Source organism: Amblyomma americanum, chromosome 1 (assembly GCF_052857255.1).
Source record: "Amblyomma americanum isolate KBUSLIRL-KWMA chromosome 1, ASM5285725v1, whole genome shotgun sequence".
Classification (NCBI taxonomy): Eukaryota; Metazoa; Arthropoda; class Arachnida; order Ixodida; family Ixodidae; genus Amblyomma; species Amblyomma americanum.
In genome coordinates this window covers 226,954,318-226,968,343 of record NC_135497.1, presented here as the reverse complement: position 1 = coordinate 226,968,343, position 14,026 = coordinate 226,954,318, and positions in this window count along the sequence as shown.

Sequence of the window (14,026 nt, the reverse complement as noted above, 5' to 3'; positions counted from 1 at the left end):
TCGGTGGACAGGGGGTGACAGCGCGTTTTTCTTGTTCTCTTTACTTCTCTTTCTCCCTTTTCTAGTATTGTTCTTTTGTGCCCATCATCTTTCCAGAATCCGATTGCTTGTTGCTCTGTTCATGTGGCGGACATGTGTGCCAATTCCAACTCCTTAAGAAGGGGAGGAAGATCGCTGTAACTTCAGTCTTGAGAAAGGACAGGCTCTGTCCGAAACGTCGACTCAAAATAAATCTGTCGAAATGAAGCGTTTCTCAACTTTACACACACACACACACACACACACACACACACACACACACACACACACACACACACACACACACACACACATATATATATATATATATATATATATATATATATATATATATATATATATATATATATATATATATATATATATTAACACCTTTCCCAGGAAGGTCACGAGTTTCACAAACTAATATATATATATATATATATATATATATATATATATATATATATATATATATATATAAACACCTTTCCCAGGAAGGTCACGAGTTTCACAAACTAAAAGTTACGCTGCTACAGAGCGGCTTCCAAAATACCCGTGAGCGTGAGCAAAGAGAATCATACTTTATATATAAGTTTAATACTGTGCAGGCCGGTATGAATGAAAACCCTGGTACTCTCCCCACACTTCAGAGGTCAGAGTCCTAGCCCTACTGAAATTCACAGCACCCCAACTGCATCGCCTGAGGTCATGCCAATTTGCGTGCTTGCTTCCACATGCCGCCCTTCTCCTCCCCCTGCCATTCTTTCATGCTCGTGACCAGAGAAAAGAGTTGTGACAGCAAAGCATATTGCCTCTTCCCCCCTCAACTTTTTATATTTTTGTTTTTCTTAATTTTTGTCCTTCTTTGCAGATAGTAGAGCGTGATGCTCCATAAAGGACAGTAACCCATTGCAATAACAGACACTTGGGTGATTTCGCGCCTTCCTTCCCCATTTTCTTTCTGTTAACTCTCCTCAGTTTCTAGGAAGGAGCCCTCTTTTTGTCTCCGCGACGGAACGCGGGGTGGGGGCGCCGTTCTGACGCGAGGCAGCGCGGAGACATTTGCGCTTTGCGGCGCCCGGCTGCGGGATTGGGTTTCTGCGGTGCGTTTGGCCGGCCGCACCGCCGCCATAACTTACTTTCTGTTACCAGTCGCACCCGAGGGCAGCGCGTCGCGCTCTGAGGTATATGCGCGCAGTGTTGTTTTCCGTTTCTTTGTTCTTTTCTTGCTGATTTCATGTTTATGTTTTCTTTTTTCGTGTTCGAACCTCTCGCTTCCGCCGAAGGAAGCTTCCCCCAATAATAATTCTTGTCGGCGCCCCCCCCCCCCACCCCCCCCCCTTTTGTTTTCCTCGCGGACAACTTACCCCTCTCCGCCCCCGCTGTCTCTAACCTCTGCTTTCTATTCCCCCCCCCCCCCCTTTTTTTTCGCTGTTCCTTTGACCACCCTCCTCCTTTCACTCAGTCGAGGAGAGGATCTGGTCCCTCGCTGTTTGTCTCTTGTGTGATCTGTTTGTTTGCTCGAAGGAGAGCGTTTTTCAGATGAAAAACGCTCTCTCTCGAGCAAACAAACAGATCACACAAGAGAAAAACAGCGAGGACAGATCCTCTCCTCGACCCTGAGTCGGAAAGAGGAGGGTGCAGTAAAAGGAAAGAAAAAAAAAGGGAGCAGGGAGAGGAGAATAGCCCCCAAGCAGAGCGTCCTAGAGCAGACGGTGGCGGATTCGCGGAACAGATAAGAATTATAGATGCATGTACTCGCGTGCCGCTGGCCAAAACGAGTAAACAAATAAAACGCAGACAGGGCAGACTTCCCTGGAGCCTCTTCGGCAGGAATAGTCAATGCGGAATCAGCGGCGCAGTTAGCTTAACTAGAGACACGTGCACACGTGCAAGATGCGCTTTTTTTATCCCGCGCGCGTTGTCAAAAACGTGGGGAATTCCGAGAAAAACCTAAGGAAAATGTGACTGTCCCCAACTGAACATGACGTCATTAAAAGTCACGTGACCATGACGTTACAAGCGTGACGTCATATTTTTTTACCAATCAGCGTTTCCAGCCAACCGACCCGCTTGACCGAGGTCAGAACACTATATGTACTCAAAATGACGTCACGTCGCGTAACGCACACAAGGCAGGTAATTTAAAATGGCCGATCTTCCCGAGCTGCAGCGTCGCTGGTTGGAAAGGAGTCGGCTGTTGGGGTTTGAGCCGTACGGCGACACACCTTTGCGGGTGCAAGATCGGCCGTCGTCAGAGTACGACAGCTGTGGAATGGCTGCGAACACGGAGCGTGCGGCCGGCAACTAGCGGTCGTAGCCCGCGGCACAACCGCTACTTGCGGAAGCCCCGACCGTGAGCCTCCCGAACCCGGTCGTGTCGGTGATACACACTGGTATGTCCGAGTGTTGTTGCTTACGTTGAGCAGTTTGCGAGAGAGTGCAATCGCTAACCGAAGCATTCGAATAGGTGTGTCTGCGGGCGGTGCGTGTCGATGCCCACTGCACTCGAGCACCTGCTGCCGCGAGATCCCGGCAGCGACTGTGAAGCAGCCGTCCGGGTGCATCACGGAGCACACCCACTTTTATACCCTGCCCCCTCGGCGAAGTGGTGCTTACGGTGGCACTGCAAATGCTTCTGGACCATGGGCTACACGTCGAGCACACTAGGTAAGAACAATGTTCAAACGGAGACGCAGCATGAACAAGCGATCGCCTTTTTATTGCGAAGCAATACTACTTTAGGTCGCACTTCAGCCCGTTCCGTGGCGAGGCGGTGGTAGGCACCATTGACCTTTAGCGTGACCTCGCTGCGTGACGTCACACCACGTGACCTCGCTGCGTGACGTCACACCACGTGACCTAGAGTGACGTCACACCAGCTGTGTAAAAACGGGGCCCCATCTCACGCCGTCGCGAGGCGAGGCGGTACACCAACGGCGGCCTAACTCCCGCTCCTCTCAACAGGGGCGCTACGGTCAGAGTGACGTCACACCAGCTGTATAAAACAGCTCCGCTCCTCTCGCCAAGGCAGTCATACAGCCAGATGTTACGATGGTGCCTACGAACAAGGCAGCTCGGCAGAATGCAAAGAGGAAGCATCAGCGAGCTACGGAGACGGAAGAAGAACGAGAAGAACGACTTTCTAAGTGGCGTGCCCAGTATGCAGCTCGGCGACAACGTGCAACCTCCTCTGTGGAAACAGCAGAAGCAAAGGAAGAAATTATGAGTTTGCCCGACAGTGAGTCTCCTTCTACTAGTTCAGAACGCTGGAACGCGACTAAACGGCAGAGGCGTCTCCAAGAAACCCGGAACTGCGGCAGCAGCGGCTCGAGAAGGAACGTGCGTTTCGAGAGAAGGAAAACGAAAAGCGAAGAAAACAGCGTGCAGAAGAAACACCCCAGCAGAGACAAGAGCGTTCGAAGAAAAGACAGGAGAAATCTCTCACCAAGGCTGGCCCGACTCAACCCGAAGGACACATTGCAGTAGAACGACGCACCGTCGGCCAATCGATACTGGAAGATTTTGTAATGGGCACGCTGGTGAGGGCATACACAGATTCGACGGATGACTTCCTTTTAGATGATTCACTGTAAGCCGTAACAATAGCATAACCCAAGACTACCACCAGCCATACTACCAGCTGATCCGAGAATAACACACTATTGCTTCGCAATCACCAGGCTTAACAAGCTAAGCCACGGCCGTTTTTTTTCTTTTTTTTGCTCTTTTCTCACATGCGAAGCGCTGTAATCAAACTGGGAGCCAGTGCTCATCAAAGACTTCAACTTAGCGATAACTTCTGGCATCGCATCGTTCCTAGGAAAATGCGTAAAAGCGCCGATGTTGTGTTTGCACAAGGTGTCACGGTGTGCATACACATCGCGGCACGTCAGTGCGAACGCGTCATCGGTGGTCTTTTTTCTTTTTTCATATGCGTGGACGAGCACGATGTTTTGCTACTCAGGTGGTAAAATATTCTCGAGTAAGCGAGCAAGCAGATGAGACGTGTCTTCTGGCATGTGTGAACTCGGATAATGCGGTTGAAGATCATGCACATAGTTGTAAGGTATATAGATGCTGACCAGACATATTTCTGTTTTATTGGCTGGGTATACATAACAAGTGCAGCACTAGAGAAGCCGATTGCAACGGAAAGGACTGTGAGAACTGCTGTAAAATCAGTACAAAATAAAAATCCTTTATTTCGCAGGAGTCTGTACAAAATGGAATTCCATATAGCAAAGTAACCTAGCCCCACTCACTGCCAGGACAATCACCATCCCAGCACTGTCCTAATTGCTATCTTTTTTTGTCAATGCGCATTAGGTGGCGACATTCTATAGTGTGCCATACAAATTGTTTCGATTAAAAAGCATTTGGTGATAGACTTCATTGCAGCCATCATCACTTCTACTAATGTGTGGATGCTTGTGGCACAGCATGGTGTATAAAATCCGCATCTTCAGCAGTCACACAGTAAACCTGTCTTACATGTGTCGACACTGGCATCTTGCATGTGCTGGGGGTGCGAGGCATTCTTCTTTGAAACTCCCAGCTGTTCCTCAGCTCCACCCACCAGCTCTAAAGTTGTAAAGTCATAGGGCCGACCAACGTGACAGAAGCAGTGGTATCACAAAATCAAACAGAATTATTTAATTACACAAATAGTTTTTCATTGATGAACACCGCACAAAAAGTGCTTGCCTTGGTTCGATGACTGTTGGTTTCCTCCATTTGTAAGTCATAAGCCCCTCATTTCCCTCACTTATTTGCTCAGCAGCTTCAGAGAGGTCCTAGCAATCTTGATGCCACAGGTAGCATAAGAGAGTTCTCTCACAGTTTCTGCCCTCATCACTCAATCACATTCTTACGCGACACTTTTAGTAACCGCCATGTATGAGGGCGGCACTGATGAACACTCTCAAGGTTAGGTTTACATGCAACATAAAAACCACCTATAGCAGAAGACTGGGCAGCCGCTACCATAGCTAAGTTGGTAGAGCATGGGGCGCAAAATTTGGAGGTTGAGGGTTCAGAGTTACCTGCAGCATGTGGTTGTTTTTTTCTTTTGCTTTCTGATTCATGACATATTCACACTAATAATTTTGCACTGATGAACAACGCAAAAAAATAGAAACATTCTGCTATGCTTACCTTGGTTTCGATGACTGTTGGCTTCCTTAATTTGAAAGTTGCAACTTGCCATGCGAAATCTGTGAAACACTTCACTCAATAAAGACAGATTCTTCAGAAGACCTGCACAGCAACTGGGTGCAGCAACCTTTAGTGTCGCCCAATATGTGCTCTTACCGGCCACGGCAATAATGTTCGTTCCTGTTCGCTCTTCCAACATTTACACGGGCACCTGCCACATGCTTTTTGAGCCAGATGTGAACAACTCTGCGAAACAGAATGTTCTCGTACCACGGGCCGTTCTTGCCGTAGATGACGGTTGCGCACAAGTGTGGACAGTGAATGCCTCATCAGAACCTGTTTTGATCACGTTGGGGCTTAAACTCACTTGATTTGATGCTTATGACACTCTTACTATCAGATCCATGTCTAAGTGCGAGCATTCCAGTCGAGCCACAGACTTCGCCGTCATTATCAATCGCATGATTAACAAGTCGCTTTTGTCGTCCAAATTGCTTGCATTACAGACTGTTCTTAGCCAGTATGCATCAGTGTGATTTTGCTCAGCCAGCCACTTCCTCTCCGCTGCCAATTTATGGCATGCAACACTAAACACTGGTACCGCTCTGCCCATCAGACAGAAGCCTTGTTGTGTGTCCCAGGCCGAATGGACTGGCCGAATGAACTCACATAGCCTCCCTCAAACGCTGCTATCACAATGCTGTCTAAATTGCTTGAGGACAACCTTAAACTGACCTGGGGCGAAATGCTAAGCCATGCTATAGTGCAGTGGGAAGATGATGACGGACTCGATGGGCGCAAAAATGAGCTATGGTGCTCACCGGTAACCGTTCAGTGGCGTTCCCAATCCCCACTTTGGCTTTGTAAATAAACGCTTTCCTGTAATTGCAACTTCGTATGAATATAATACTTCAGCAACATTTGCCTGTGCTGCATGTGGAGAACTGTGGCACCATGAACAAAAAGTTTCAGTGCTGCCACGAAAGTGTGGTTGTGCCACTGTTGCATTTTTGTTGTCTACCATTCTCTCTCAGTAACTTCAGAATGTTGCAATAGAATTCAGAGTTCATAATGCTGCCAGGAAGAACACACAGTGACAATCACATGATCTAACTTGCAAACAATGACGTTGGAACTAACTGTACAGACACTGGTAACATGATTAACTTTCAGCATTGTAAAAGCCTGAAACTGAACATTCATTTTGCTGTGCTGAAAATAATGGTGACTCTTGTTTTTCTCTTGTCACCAGGAGGTACCGCTACATCAGCTACAGCCAGCTTGCACACTGGCTTTGGGACGCCTGGGCAGACATCACAGGAAGGTCCTCCCTGCTTGTGCTGTACACCAAATAAGAGAGAGGTTTCCATCCGAAGGTTATACTGGTTTCCAGTATGCACAAGGGTTATAGAAGTTTGTTCAGCAATGCTTGTGAAGTTGCAGTCATGCCTTGTTAACATGGACACCCTGCTATAAATACAATTTTCAAGGACTGATCTCTTCCCATTCCATTCTGCCTTGGTAATATAGAAACTCTGCCTGGACTATGGACAGCTTATTTGGGAACCAAAAGCAAAAATAGATGCATTTTGTCTCAGTTTTGTAGACATTGCTTTGGTACTCTTCCGGGTACTCTTCCGATGCCGTAGTGAAGGGCTCCGGAAATTTCGACCGCCTGAGGTTCTTTAACGTGCAGTGACATCGCACAGTAGATAGGCCTCTAGAATTTCACCTCCATCGAAATTCGACTGCCGTGGCCGGGATCCAACTCACGTCTTTGGGGCCAGCAGCCAAGCGCCATAACCACTCAGCCACCGTGGCGGCGGATTTATCGTGTGAATATGGTCTATTTTTGAGTAGCATTTGCCAAAGCCTGCCTGATCATTTGATTGATTGCAAGGGCGTTTGGGCTCTATTAGCGATTACCTTAGTAAGTAATTTGTAGGCAACAGATTAGTAAATTGATCGGTCTAATTTTTCAACTTCTTGACAATCCCTTTCTTAAGGATTAAGATAATGTTAGCATTCTTTCAATCTTCTGGTCCACTCGATGTCATAAGGCGTTGTGTATATAGAACGGCTAATTTTTCTAGCACAATCTCCCCTCCATCCTTCAAGAGATCTGCTGTTACCTGATCCTCACAAGCTGCTTTCCCCCTTTGCATTGCTCCTAAGGCATTTTTTACTTCCTCTTTCGTTACTGGCGGGATGTCCCATTGCTGTGCGCTACTGCCACTTTCATTAATGTTCTGATTAGCTACTGTATAGATTTGTGTAGAAAACGTATGGCTACATTACTAGTCTTGTCCATATTGCTAATAACACTGCCCTCTTTGTCACTTAGGCCATGCATCTGATTTTTGCCTATGCCTAGTGTCTCTTAATCTTAACATGTGTGAAAGTAAATGTTTTGTGTTTATCTTCTATGGCGAGTGAACTGTAACATGATATTCTTATTTCCTTTAACACTTGGGACTTATCCAAGCCAGTCAGAAAAAAAAGGCCTACTATTCCTCTTTTCTTAATTTGGTTGAGAGTGGTAATAACCAGTTAAAATAGGTATGATGATGTTGCAGTGAGGTCATCATTGCTTTTGAAAGAGGTGTCTGTTCTTAACAGATAACTGGTACTGTTCTGTTTAGAAGCTTTCATAATTAATGAGTGTGTTTAAATTTAATATGTATGACAACCAATACTATGCCTGTCACTCAAAGGAGTGGGGACACCAAATTTTTTGTGGTGTGTTTCTGCTCTGGAATCATGCGTACAACATTAGTAAACATGGACCAGCACAGGGAATCCATCAGTGCTCATTAAATAATTTGTCACTGAATTTTTCTTTCCACTGTAGCTTCAGTTGCAGTTTCAGTTGCCAGACAATGTTTGCGGCGTCACAAGCAAGTGTGAGATCACGTCAGACATAGAAGAACTACAGTGCAACCGTCATTTTTTTCATTTTAATTCATTCAAATTTTTATGCTAAATTGCTCCAGAAGCCTGAATGGCAGAAGGTGAACAAAGAGCTATTATATTGCAGTTTTGTGGGCCTCACATGACCTGGTACTCACTTATGACGTCGCAGCTATATTTCAATGCCTGAAGCTAAAACCGAAACAACATAGAAGAATAAATTCAGTTATAAGTTGGGTACTCAGTGTAGGCGAATTTCACATGGGGGTTCATGTTTATTACTGTTTTACGCAACATTCGTAAGCAAAAACATACTGCAAAAATTTTGGCTTAATTTTCATAGCCATCATAACAAAGTAGTATTAACCCTAAGTGACCTATTTTGTTAAATTGTTTTCTTAGTTTGATGTGTTTGTCTTGTTTGATTGCCTGACCTGGAGGCAAAATTTATAACTTTTCCCTCTCAGCTGTTGAGAAGCAGATATACCTAGAAAGATGCGTACATCCTAATTCTTTCGCAGAATTAAGTGCATACCTTTCACAGCACTGCACAGAATGCGTTGTGTGTGACCGAGCGTCAGACATGCGCCAAGGGAAAAAAGCTGCATGCACTGCAAGAAATGTAAACCACGACTTCAGGAGATGAAGATTGTGGGCAGGAGTAAAGATACGAAGGCATGGAAGGTTTTGGAAGCGTTCCAGATAAAAAAGAGCGAAAAAGAATATGTGAGCAATACTTCGGTCTTCCTTTTCAAGGCTGAGATCTCATATCTTGAATGGGTCTGTTGACGCCTCGTGTCCCCGGTTTTCTGCTCATGCCTTGGATTTTCTTTATATTGGCTGGCTTGGCAGCAAATAAAGTTAGATGAAGTCAGCACTTGTCCTGCGTCTCTTGCTTGTGTTTTTCTACCTTTATGCGCTATAATTTTTTCCGTCTCAAATTGTTACTTGCCTTTCATGCAAAGACATCTCCACTTATCAGAACACTATCTTCAGACTGAGGTTTAGTTCTGTTCTAGCTTTTACTGCAGCTGCTTTCTAGGAAATGAAAAATTCTTATTATGCTGTGCTTAGTGGTGAATGCATAGCAAGATTGCTGCGTGAATAGTGGTGTATTGCCCAACTGTATACTGAGACACTGTGTTTAGCTTTATATTTAATGACTGAGCTTACCCTGGGCTGCATACTCTGCTACCTTCTCCTGCAGCTTCGATGTGGGGTTCCCTGATGGACTGTACTTAGAAGCCCCCCATTCTTGGTGCCAGCGGTATACACAATCCTGGATTGGGTTAATGCTGCCATTGGCGAGTAGTACAGAACCATCAGGCTTAGCAGCGAGCAGCCCTTCATGATGCTGCATTGCTTCGGAAGGTGCTAAGCCAGCTTCAAAGTATTGAAGAAAAGTGGCCTTTGTCTCGTGGGTGGCACGGAGCATGCGTGGGGTATCAGCAGATTCAGTGCTGTGATTGTGATTTCCGGTAAGTTTGACCACAGCTGCAAGGGGCGACTAGCCTGCGCAAGAATTCATCATTTTTTTTTTGTATCCCTGTTGACTTTCCTGATCTTAAAGTCCACTTTGGCCAGGCAGTTGGTGTTGCGCCTTGTTCCAGTTTTGTTGCGTTGATTGTGCTGGCAACGCCAGACCTTGTGAAAGACCATCCTTGAATAAGAAAAATGATTTCATAAATATTATTTCACATCTTGAACAAAGTACGAATGCATCACATATCGCTTGCAAATGTATTACTCATAAATGTGAATCTTAAGTGCAATGATAGGCAGTGCAACAAGATACCTCTTGCCCCTCACCATGTTTATACAACGGCTCTACAACCGCACTTGAACTTTTCACATATGTAAAACAATGTCAATATTGAACACTTTGGGACCACTGTGTGCCGAAATATAAAATGACATATTATACTCGTACCGATATTGCAATCTCCATTTTAAATATTCTGATGCATGCGCATGCTGTCCAGTGTTGTGTTCTTGTGGCAACAACTGTTTCAATTACTCCTGTATGGAAATCAAGAATGTATGAGCATCTCATATTAAATGTTCTCAGTATAGCTTATGAAACTTAGTGTTTTTTGTATATGAGGGAAGCCTACAGTATATGAAGGCACAGTGATTGTTTTACTGCGAAAGCTGTTATAGGATTGTTTGAGCTGCTGTAGCCCTGCATTCTACATTAAATCTACACAACTTCATCTGGAAGACCTTGATTACCTTGTGATTAAATTTTTTCACTTAGTTCATTGAATTGAATTACACCTAGCTGGAAGCCATTGCAGTGAATTTTGGCAGATGACTTAATAAAATTAAATCCAATGGCCGCTATATGCCAACCATGGCAGGTAGCAGCCATAATTACTTTGAGACATATAGTTACTCTATTACACATTATTTATTTTAATTCAGTTAAGTGGCAGGTGGCAAAGTGGAGAGACGGAAATCTTGTTCGACGTTTTAGGGGAGAGAAGGGATATGGAAAGTGTTAGAGTGGCAAGCGGGAATCGGTGGGAAGGGTGCCCAAATGGGTAAACCAGAGCTACAATAGCTTTCATTGATTATGCGCTGAGCCTGTAAGCTTAGCTGTACAATTTTTTTATGTGTTCAATGAGAATTTTGCAGTGTAATCACTTTTAAGATATATCTCATTAATCTGCATGCTCACCTTAGGCTGAGCGAACGTTCTGGCGTCACGCCAGCTCTAGCTCTTAGCTTCTCTTGTTTATCTTGTTAAGGCGTTCGATATGTGTCCGGCATCAGACCGCGCGGAAGTTTCGCGTCACGCCAAGTATTGCTCCCACCATATGAGCATCTCCATACAGTTGTCGGTCTGGCGTACCCATTGTCCTAAGTACACCAGTGCATTGCGGTGGAGCCACCTTACCATCTCCTCTGTTTTCTCGCATCTAGGGCCGTGCGATCCATGGGCTCGGGCGTGTCTCGCCAGCTCTGTCGTCAGATTGCGGTGAAGCTCGGCTCAGGGGCTCCGTATAACGGCTGTCGTCGTAAAACATTCCCCTATCGTGTTTTTTTTTTTAGTATGACTTAATTGGCTGCGTAAAGCGCGCGTACGCCTCTCAGTTCCCTACTGTTGTCTGCTTGTGTTTGATTACTCAGTGCTGCATATTTACAATTAGGAAAATAATGGGCGCGTAATGCATTGTGCTTAATTCATGATAAGCATATTCCGGCACATGAAATAACAGCTACAGGAATAATAAGCGCTCTATGAACTGACTAAAACCATTACGCAGCGGAATAAAACGAGAATGGGTGATGAAATATTCTTCGTGCATTTGTACTGGGCGTTTTGCACAATCCATGATGTATTGGTCTGTGCGCTGTAGCGCTCCATCCACTCCTCTGCAGCTGCAGCGTCGAACACAATCATGCGCAAAACCTTTAAGTCCGTAGTAGACGCTGCGGTGTCCTCCTCGCACTCCAGGCTGCCGGTGTGCAGGGCGGAAGTCCCAGGGGATAACATAGATGTAGACGCGCCACCGTCTTCTACGCAGCCCGTAGTGAACGTACTGGGCCCGCATCGCGCCGGCGCCCGAAATCCCGGATAATGTGGTGCAGGGAGCAGAGGCATCACGGGCCTCAGAGTGCTCCGTATACCGGGTGCCCCAACCAACTAGAGCCAAGGGTTAAAAAATAAAGTGCAAATGTTTCCTCTGCCGTCTTTGGCCACGCTAATGGCGACGCAGGCTGGGTGGTGGTGACTTGAGCGCATCTACGGAAGGTGGAATGAAACGCCTGTATAAGTTCACCAAACCGAAGAAGCGCCGCAGTTATCGCAAGGAACTGGGGTGAATAAAGTTGGCAATAGCTTCGACCTCGGATGGAAGGGGTCCGACGCCCTCTGTGCTCCAGGAGGCGGCCGAGGAACTCGACCGATGGAAAGCCGAAATCACACTTGCCAGTGTTGACGACGTGGTCGTGAGCCTGAATACGGTGGAAAAGAAGCTCAAGGTGTTCTAGGTGTGTTTCCAGGGTCTCGCCGGCGACCATGGTCTGCAGAATGTCGTAGACATAGCCAAAAACGGAAGGTAGCCCACGAACAACCGCGTCGTTAAATCGCTGGAATATCTTCGCGGCATTCTTTAGACCGAAAGGCATTCATAGAAACTCGAAATGGTCGAACGGCGTCGTAATAGCTGTCCTGGCGATGTCTTCCGAAGCTGCAGGGATCTGACAGAACGCTTTCGCCGGCTCGATCGCGGTAAAGATATTTGCGCCGCGGAGACAGACTGTAAAGTTCCGGATGCTGGTAAAGTTCCGGATGCTGGTACTGCTCAGGCATCGGTCAGGGTCGGAGGTGAGAACAAGGCGCTGCCGGAGAGACGAGCGATGTCGATTTCCAGCAAGTGGTCGAACTCGTTCCTGGCGATTCAGAGCTGCTTCGGTGCGCGACAACGCGGTGAAGCATGCCAAGGTGGGGCCTTGGTGATCATGTGATGCTTAACGCTTTCAGCCACTGGTTTGGTCCAAACCGGGGGTGCAGTTAAAGACGGGTGGCCTTGAAGGAGCGCGGCGAAAGGCTCCGGAATCGAGCGTTGTGCCGTTGGGGAAGACCGGCGCACTGCGCCAGTTTTGACACCAGAGTACATTCCCAGATGACGCCTGTATGCAGTGCGGCACGGTTCGGAGCTTGGAAATTGAAAAAAAAAAGGGGGGGGGGGGAGGGGGGTCAGTCACTTTTGACCTCGATAGTATGTGCCGTTTCTCGCTGCACCATTCGCCGCAAAGCATGTCTGACCAACTTTCCCAGGCGTGTACGCTCGTGTTTATTGTTGGAATAAATCGTTACCGTTCCTTCACAATGGAGTAAGTGTTTCTGGTCAGATCAATGCCGATTACTAGTACGTAGGGCGTGGATTGAATGTCAGGCGTAGTGCTGAATAGCCTGAAGATGTTCCACCGATGCATAGTGTGCACTGTGGCTACGCGGTTCCACCCAGAAGCCGGGTTGTTCAGCAGGGCACAATGGCCATCAAGTGTCGATATACTGGACTAAGATGAAACTGTTCGTACTGACCCGAACACTGAAAGACTGTTCGTCTCACAGCAGAAACGACACAAAGCAGTTCCTGCACACACAAGGCCATCTAGGTTCTCTTATATCTGATGCGTATATCAGAGCACGGACCGTAGAACAGCGAAGGACGTCTGAACACAATTGCTCTAAATGGCGGCCTCAAAGCAGACTAGATAAGAGACAACCTTGCTTTGCAAATGATTGTTTGCACAGAGGGTCCCGAGAGGAGACCATTGCTAGTCGGCTGCGTGGAACGTTTGTCTGGCAATGGAGCACGTCATCAAAAACAATGAAGTCGGCATTAACGTGCTACTGTAGAAGAGAAACACACGCTCACACGCACGAACAAGAAACAAGCAAGCTGCAGGCTAGATACAATCTTCTTGCAAGTTCTATCCGAAGTGGTTTGAGCTGCTTCTGAGAGCTGTATCAAGGCTGAAAAACAGCCTGGGAAGCGTTTAATGTGGTTGTAATCAGCAGCCTTTCGAGCCGCGCGTGTGATGATCGCGTGTAAGAGTGGTTATGCACACCGCTACGTGTCTGATGAAATCGTCGCAGTAACTTTTTAGACTTTATGTGTTTGGGAAAGGGCCTGTAATAGCCGGAGAAATTTTTTTTTCTTTTCCAGAGGTCTAAAGGACTCCTGAAGCGGTCTCTGTTATATCGCCTGGATCGTTTAGGCACACAACCAATACTCAAACGCTTTTTTATTTTCATCAATAATTTATCCCGCATGTACTCCATTCAAAATTGCCCTCGACTCTTACCACAGTCTCCCTCGTCATTTCTAAACCATGGCGACAGGGACTGTGCTCCGCCCAGCGAAGCCTCATCATTACATGACGTGGGTGGCCGAGCGAGGGGGACGGGGTAAACCAGCTGTGG